Here is a 7,500-nt window from a genome sequence, read left to right as displayed (position 1 = left end):
TTCGGTTTTTTTTTTGCCTTTTTCTTTTGTTGTTGTTGCCTACGTAGTACGTAGATGGCTCTGGGTATCTAATGAAAATCTACGTCATTGCTGATATTATAGTATAGATGTTTGACTGTATTGTATTTCTATGCGAATCTCTCTCTCTCACTCTCTCTCTTTCTTTCTTTCCTTTATGTGTATGCTATTGTCCTCTCCTTCAAGATCTCTCTTTGTAAGTCTCATCTCTCTCTCTTCCTCTATCTATCTATCTATCTATCTATCTATCTATCTATCTATCTATCTATCTATCTATCTACCTATCTATCTATTTAGCTATCTATCTGTCTGTCTGTCTGTCTGTCTGTCTGTTTGTCTGTCTGTATAATCTATCTATTTGTCTCCTATTACCTTTCTATATTTATCAGACTTGCTTTTACTCCCTCTGTAAGTATGCAAACATATAATATGAGTGTATAATAGAAAGTGTGAGAGACAGTGGAGGAGAGACAGACAGACAAAGAGAGCACGCGTGTGCATGTGTGTGTGTGTGTGTGTGTGTGTGTGTGTGTGTGTGTGTGTGTGCGTGTGTGTGTGTGTGTGATCAGGCAAAATGATGTCTTGCCGTCTCTACTTGAAGCCGGTTTCAGAGAATATGAATGGTGGTTATAGCTATAATTGTAAACAAATAAGATAAGTTATACATAAATAACTCATTACGCTTTGGTACAATGATAGCCTGCTGCTGCTGCTGGTGGTGCTACCGGTGCTGCAGCCGCCGCTTTTGCCGCCAACATAAAACCATTTCCTAAACAAGTTGCTATGCTCTGCTGGCCGTCAATATATACTGCTAGACACAAAATTAAAACACTCTTTCCAGTTAGGTGTGTTAACTACACCATTTAATCATCACTGTTATTAAATGATATTAAAATTGTTTTAATACAAATTTTTGCATGAAAGAGTAGATACTTCAGAGCAATAGGCAGGAACGGGCGCTAGGCACCAGGTAGACAAGGAGAACGTCTTGGGCGCTAAAATCCGAGGAGGGGACATAAATAAACTCACACAAAAAAAAATTTTAATCCAGTTAGAAACACGGAAACTTAACAATAAAGACAACAAATGAAGTGATTCCTAGTGCATTGCGTGTTCTCAAATTCCACCAAACAGGTAATCATGTGGGAACAGACTGGGCCCTGGGAAGAATATATGGCGAAGGCTTATGAGAAGTTCGACTAATACCAGGAGCTAGTTAAAGCAGCGCAGAAAACCAGGGCTGGTAGACGCGTTGTGACACCATTGGATTGTCGGACATTTGTGGGGCGTTCATTCTGTAAAGTTCTGATTAGGTTTGTAGTTACTGGTGCAGTAAAGAAGAGGATCATAAATTTCATCACTGAAGCTAACAGAAGGCGACTGTGTGGCTTTGGATAAAGAAGGCTACTTGGATGCAAGTTGGGACATGATCAACCCTAGTCGGGTCAATTAGGCGTTGAGATTTAATGTTGGAAGACCCAATACTCCCGAGACTCCAAAAACATTATTGATGATGCATTCCAGAGCATCTGCGAGATGTATCTCGGAACTCGTACGGAGGAGATATGTAACTACAATAGGCAAGAGTGGAAGCACCAGGCAAACTAGGAGATCCCCTAGGCTGCTAAAATCGAGGTGTCTCCACAAATAACATATACAAAATTTCTTAATCCAATTAAAAACACATAAACTTAACAATTAAGAGGACAAATGTGGTCACTCCCAAACACTGAGGGACGGAGGACACATGTGGGGGTAGGGGTGGTGGTCGAGAAGCTCGTGTTGTGTTACGACTTGTCATCTGGTATGGTGCGAAATATTCCAAATTTTTGCCCAAATTTACTCAGCAATATTTCATTGTTCTATATCTATAGATTTCTTGTTAGTAAATTAACTGATTTTTTTAAATGAATTTTCGCAGCTAGTATAATAAAGTTGTTGGCTGGAGGATGTTGTAGAAAAAAAATTTGGACGGGCTTCATTGTTGGGCTGAGAGAAGGACGCACAAAATAGAGCTTTCAAAAGAGGGTGCACGCTGAATACCCTGGCATCGGGTCAGGTAACAGGCTACAAGACTTAAAAGAGACGACGGTGGAGCATGTATGTGACCACTATACTTGCTAGAAATAGCAATCAAATTCCCTCAAATAACACCTTTCCATCTTTAAGCAGGAAGAACATATTGTGCAATGTAGTCTTAAATATGCATCAAGTGAAAAACAAATCGATCATAGATAGGACAAGTCTATTGGTCGTAGCTTTCCAGCTGTTAGGTGAGCTGAAAGCAATGTGAAAAGGGGGTGAGATGTCCAAAATCACAACAAAAACCCATAGTGATTTGAACGCACAAAATATGAACCAGTATTCTAATACCAGATCCATTAGGCTCTCAAACTGACAAATGCCAGCCTCACTCACCACAAAATATTACTGAAATTTCCCCCAACCTACCTCCTTTTTAGTAATGATAAAACAAAAGATGGCTTGCCTCCATATAATTCTTCTTTCTTGCTATTGTGTTAGACAAATTTGAAAGTTTACGAACATTTTATTAAACCCTCACCTATGAGAAACAATGCTTCAGTCAATTTCATCTAAAATTATGGAAATTTCTTTTTTCTGTTACATCCGTCTCGTGAGGCAGGTGTAATAGTACAAATTTACCGAAAAAGGCCACGGAATTGAACGGGGTACAAAAATGTTTAAAAAAATTGAATCAATGGATAAAAAGTCCTTCTCAGAAGGAAACAACCACTCAAATCCTTGCCCTTTTCCTTCTCCATGAAGTAGTGACAGCTATTCTGAAAGTTTGCCAATCAAAATTTGAAAATGGTTGTAATTAGTAAAAATTAACCATAATATGCTGCATGGTATCCCCATAATTATCGCCCATTTGTTTATGGTAAAATATAAATAATTCCGTAAGCTTTTGAAAACTGGACGAGAAAGTCTCAATCCTTATCATTCAGATGTTACTTGCTGTCTTTTCAACTTCGGGTTTTAATCTTAAACTTCTGCAATAACACTAGCGTTCATTTAGATCAGTGGTTCTCAACCAGGGTCCATATGGCCCCTGAAGGTCCAAATAAGATTTTGAGGGATCTACACAACAAAATAGTGAACCGGGGATCCACAACAGCTGTTTAAGGGATTCTGAAAAAAATTTGATTTAGATGTATGTATTGGTATGTATTGCAAGAAACAGCATTGTTTCTTTCTCTAACATTTTACATAGTTCAACTTACGCTAGTGAATGTGTGATAAGCAAAAATAGGAATTTTGAAAGGAGTTTCTATAAAACTAGTTTTCGAAACATTAAATGGCCAGGTGGGGTCCACCAGAATAAAATAGTAATGAAAGGGGTCCGTAGATGAAAAATGGTTGAGAAGCTCTGATTTAGATGAAAATATATTGCTGACTCATCTAGAATTGAACCTAAAACCTATATTTTAAACTAAACATTGAGGGGAAACAACAAGAACATGTTTTTAAAAAAAATTGAAAAGTGAGTAACTTATTACTCACTTATGGTTCTCCCTTTTCTTTTCTTTTTGCATATATCTCGCATGTTTGTAACAATAATGACTTTAAATACATACATTTGGTCTCTTAGAATTTTTTTAAATAACAGCTCGATGATGGAATTTGTTTCTTAGAGAAACCATCCCCTTCTTTATAGTTACATAAATACACAGTCATGCCCGAAGCATGAATGTATGTATGCTTTTATGGGCATTGATATATTTGTAGACATATGTAAATCAACACACAAGTTCATGTACGAAATCACATACATACATGCATATTTGTGTGGATGTGTGTGAGTGCGTGTATGATTGTATGCATTTATGTCATTGCATGTGTGAATCTGTGTGTGTGTGTATATATATATATATGTGTGTGTGTGTGTGTGTGTGTGTGTGTGTGTATGTCTGTGTGTGTGTGTGTGTGTATGTATGTATGTATGTATGTATGTATGTATGTATGTATGTATGTATGTGGAGAGATACAAACACACAGACTAATCAGATTAGTCTAACTTTGATCAACATATGCTATATTAGCACTCGGATCTTGTTCAAAACGGGGGCACCAGTATTTTCTTAACGAAACACTTTGAAACTTGGGACACTGGTAGAATGTGTCATATAAAACATCTTTTTCTCTTAGTCTTCTTAACAAAAAAACGTACATCGCAAGTTATTTCATGTTAAAGTTGTCGTATTTCTGTAATTTCAACCAATGACTGACGTCCATTCAGCCGTAAAAATTAAGTGCTGACTACGTAAACAAACGATTCTCGGCGGTGATAAAATTATTATTTCCTTGTCAAAAAATGGCTGAAGCATATTGGCAGTAGCTAATAAACCTTTCTATTATAGGCACAAGGCATGGTTTTTGAGGGAAGGAGCAAGTCAATTAGGGTTAGGATTAGGGTTAGGGTTAGGGTTAGGGTTAGGGAAAACGAACACACGTGTGTTGCCTCTGCAAAATGTCAGAAGTAATGGAGATTAAATACGCTTTACACTGCTTAAAGTGCCAAAGGAGTAAGTGTAAACAGCTGAATACTTGTCAGTGATTGGTTGAAATTATCGAAATAAGACAATTTTTTACATGAAATAAATCCGAATACAAAAATTTTTTTCTGTACTATAACACAAAATAGATAAGTATACGAAGTTTGAAAGTCTTTCGGTACCAAAAACACTACATAAAACATAAATGAAAACTGGTGCCCCCGTTTTGAACAAGATCCTAGCACTCAATTAGAACGAACCGGAAATACCAAAATACTTAGTGCTCAAAAAAAAAAAAAAAAAGACAAGGGATGCAGTTAAAACGCCTAATGTGACAGCTGAATCGGACTCATCAGAATTAACAACGAAAATGCAACTTACATGATATGCTGTTGTCTGAAAATCTTATCACAATATTATGGACGTATGAGGCACGACGTGTCGACCAAAATACTATACAGCGCAATCTGTAGAAAGTATCGCCCTGAAGATTAAAATATAAGTTACAATGATGTTAGATATTGAACAGAATCGTTGGAGTGTAGGACAAAATGCTTTGCGGTATTTGTTCCAATTTTTTATTTTGTTTAAGCTCAAACCTGATCAAGGTGTATATTGCTTTTGACCGTTCCGGGCGTCAATAAAATAAAGTACCAATCAAGTAGTGGTTCGATTTAATCCAACACCAAACATGCAGCTTGGAGCTAGCTTGGTAGAAAAGTACACCAAATTCCTCAGATGTCTCCGAAAATTAATAAATTTAACGGTCATTCCTATTGGATAAACAGAATTAAATTAAAGACAAACCGAAACTTAGAGCGTCAGGTGATGGGTTGGGGGATAAGCTACAAAATACATGCACCAACGTCTGCAAGTATTCAAGAATTAAAACTAATACAAAAATTGGATATCTGGCACCAAAAAGACGAAAATCATTCAGAACAAAGGGGGAAATCTTCCTCAAAGAAAGAGAGAAAATAGCTGGTATGATTTGATCGATCGGCGACGATGAAGATAGTATATTTATAATATGAAAGCATCTTTATTTTATAATGACCAATATAATTGCTGGCTGGTTGATTTCTCCAGTCAGGATTTACACTGTGTAGAAGAGGAGGCGAGTAAAAGCGATCTACTGAGAGAGTTAGCACAATAAAGAGATACAGGGAAGGATCTTGTAACTTTCTGAAAACTGCACATTTTTTAAATGAAATTTTGCAAAGATATGTTACTCTAGAGTAGATTGCGATTGTGCTGATAAACTTCAGAAAAATAACATACATTTTCTACAAATATACAAATGAGAAATTTGTTTTATTTAATATTATTTTAAGATAAATAGATTTTTTTCTCTTGACAATTAGAATTCGTTTCATCATTTTGTATAAACACCAAGAAGTTTGATGAAAGTTTAAATTATAATTATTGTACGTATGTCATATTTCCTGATATTTCCTATGGTGGAAAAAGTATATTTCCAGGGTTATCCGTCATATGACGGATGACTTTTTGCCATTATGTATTAGGAGAATGTTTCTGCCAAAACCTTTGTAAAAGTGCAGGCAAACATACCAAATTTATGATCTAGGATTGAGAAAAAAAAAGTATGCGAGTGGAAATGTGTTGTTCAATAAATGTTAATATAATGGAGAGGATAACAAAAAAGTTCTGTCAAAATAAGAAATCTACAGGTACTACACCTGGGCTATAATTTTAGATCTATACCCATTATTTTTTGCCGCACTAGGTTATGTAACTAACTGCTTCAGCATCAGTATTCAGAAGCTGGGCTACACAGAATTAGAATGGGCGTGATTAAATAAGAAATTGTAATTACAATTTATTACGGAACAGGGAAAATATGCAAAACATGCTAGAAGTTTCGTTTGCAATATGTGCATACATATATATACACCCGTATAGATATACAATTATTGATATGTATACATAGCTATATATCTTATATGCATACATATATACATATATGTATTCATATCTAAGTGCATATATAAGCCAAAGAATACAAATTCACATATGTAAGCAGATACCTATATGCATACTTCCTACATGGTTAATGTTGTCTCAATTCCAATAAAAGTGTCTTCTTCCTCGAATATAAACCGGTTCTTTCACTACTGGTGAGAAATTTTAAAAATAAAATCGGAATAATGAACATCCATACATGTATATATGATTGTCTACATAAGCACGCATCCATGCAAAAACATATCCATATTAACGTATATACATATATGCAAACAAGCATACCAGCATATTTGGATACCTACACATTAGATACATGCATATATGCATACTAACATCTCAACGTACATACATACATTCATACATACATACATACATACATACATACATACATACATACATACATAGTCCTGTCTAATAGAACGATATCAGATCTATTGTGCTTGCACTGGATTAATGATTTTATTAGAATGTTATTTTTAAAGATATGCGTATATTCTAGTTTTGGTGTACATACATACATATTGTATTCAACGGAGGCCTGGTGATGCACCGTTAAGTGAGTATGAACGTCTGCATGTATGCATAGAGAAGTTCAAGCTGAACAACATCCTTGTCAGTCTCACCGATCTCAGAGGACCTGCGAAGATCATGGGCATTTTACCCACTCTTTGATTACGTCAAATCTTCTTGTGATCCGACTATATTGATGTCGGTATCGAGTTTACGAGTCACCAAAGGCTAGCCTCCGTGTCATACGTTCCCTACAAAAGTCGAGTTCATATTACATAAGAACATTGTGATGCAACGTTTTTTATTTCTTCTTTTTTTTTTACCTCAAATGGTCCTGCTTTATTCAACGTTATCCCGAAAAACATTTAAAGTAAATAAAGACCCACAACATTCAAACGGTACCTAGAAAAATGAATCCAAGAAGTACCAAACAAACCACCAACACCTGGATACATCTCAGACGACATAT

This window comes from Octopus bimaculoides, chromosome 2 (genome assembly GCF_046866305.1).
Source record: "Octopus bimaculoides isolate indiv1 chromosome 2, ASM4686630v1, whole genome shotgun sequence".
NCBI classification, from domain to species: Eukaryota; Metazoa; Mollusca; class Cephalopoda; order Octopoda; family Octopodidae; genus Octopus; species Octopus bimaculoides.
Note: the sequence above shows the minus strand (reverse complement) of the source record.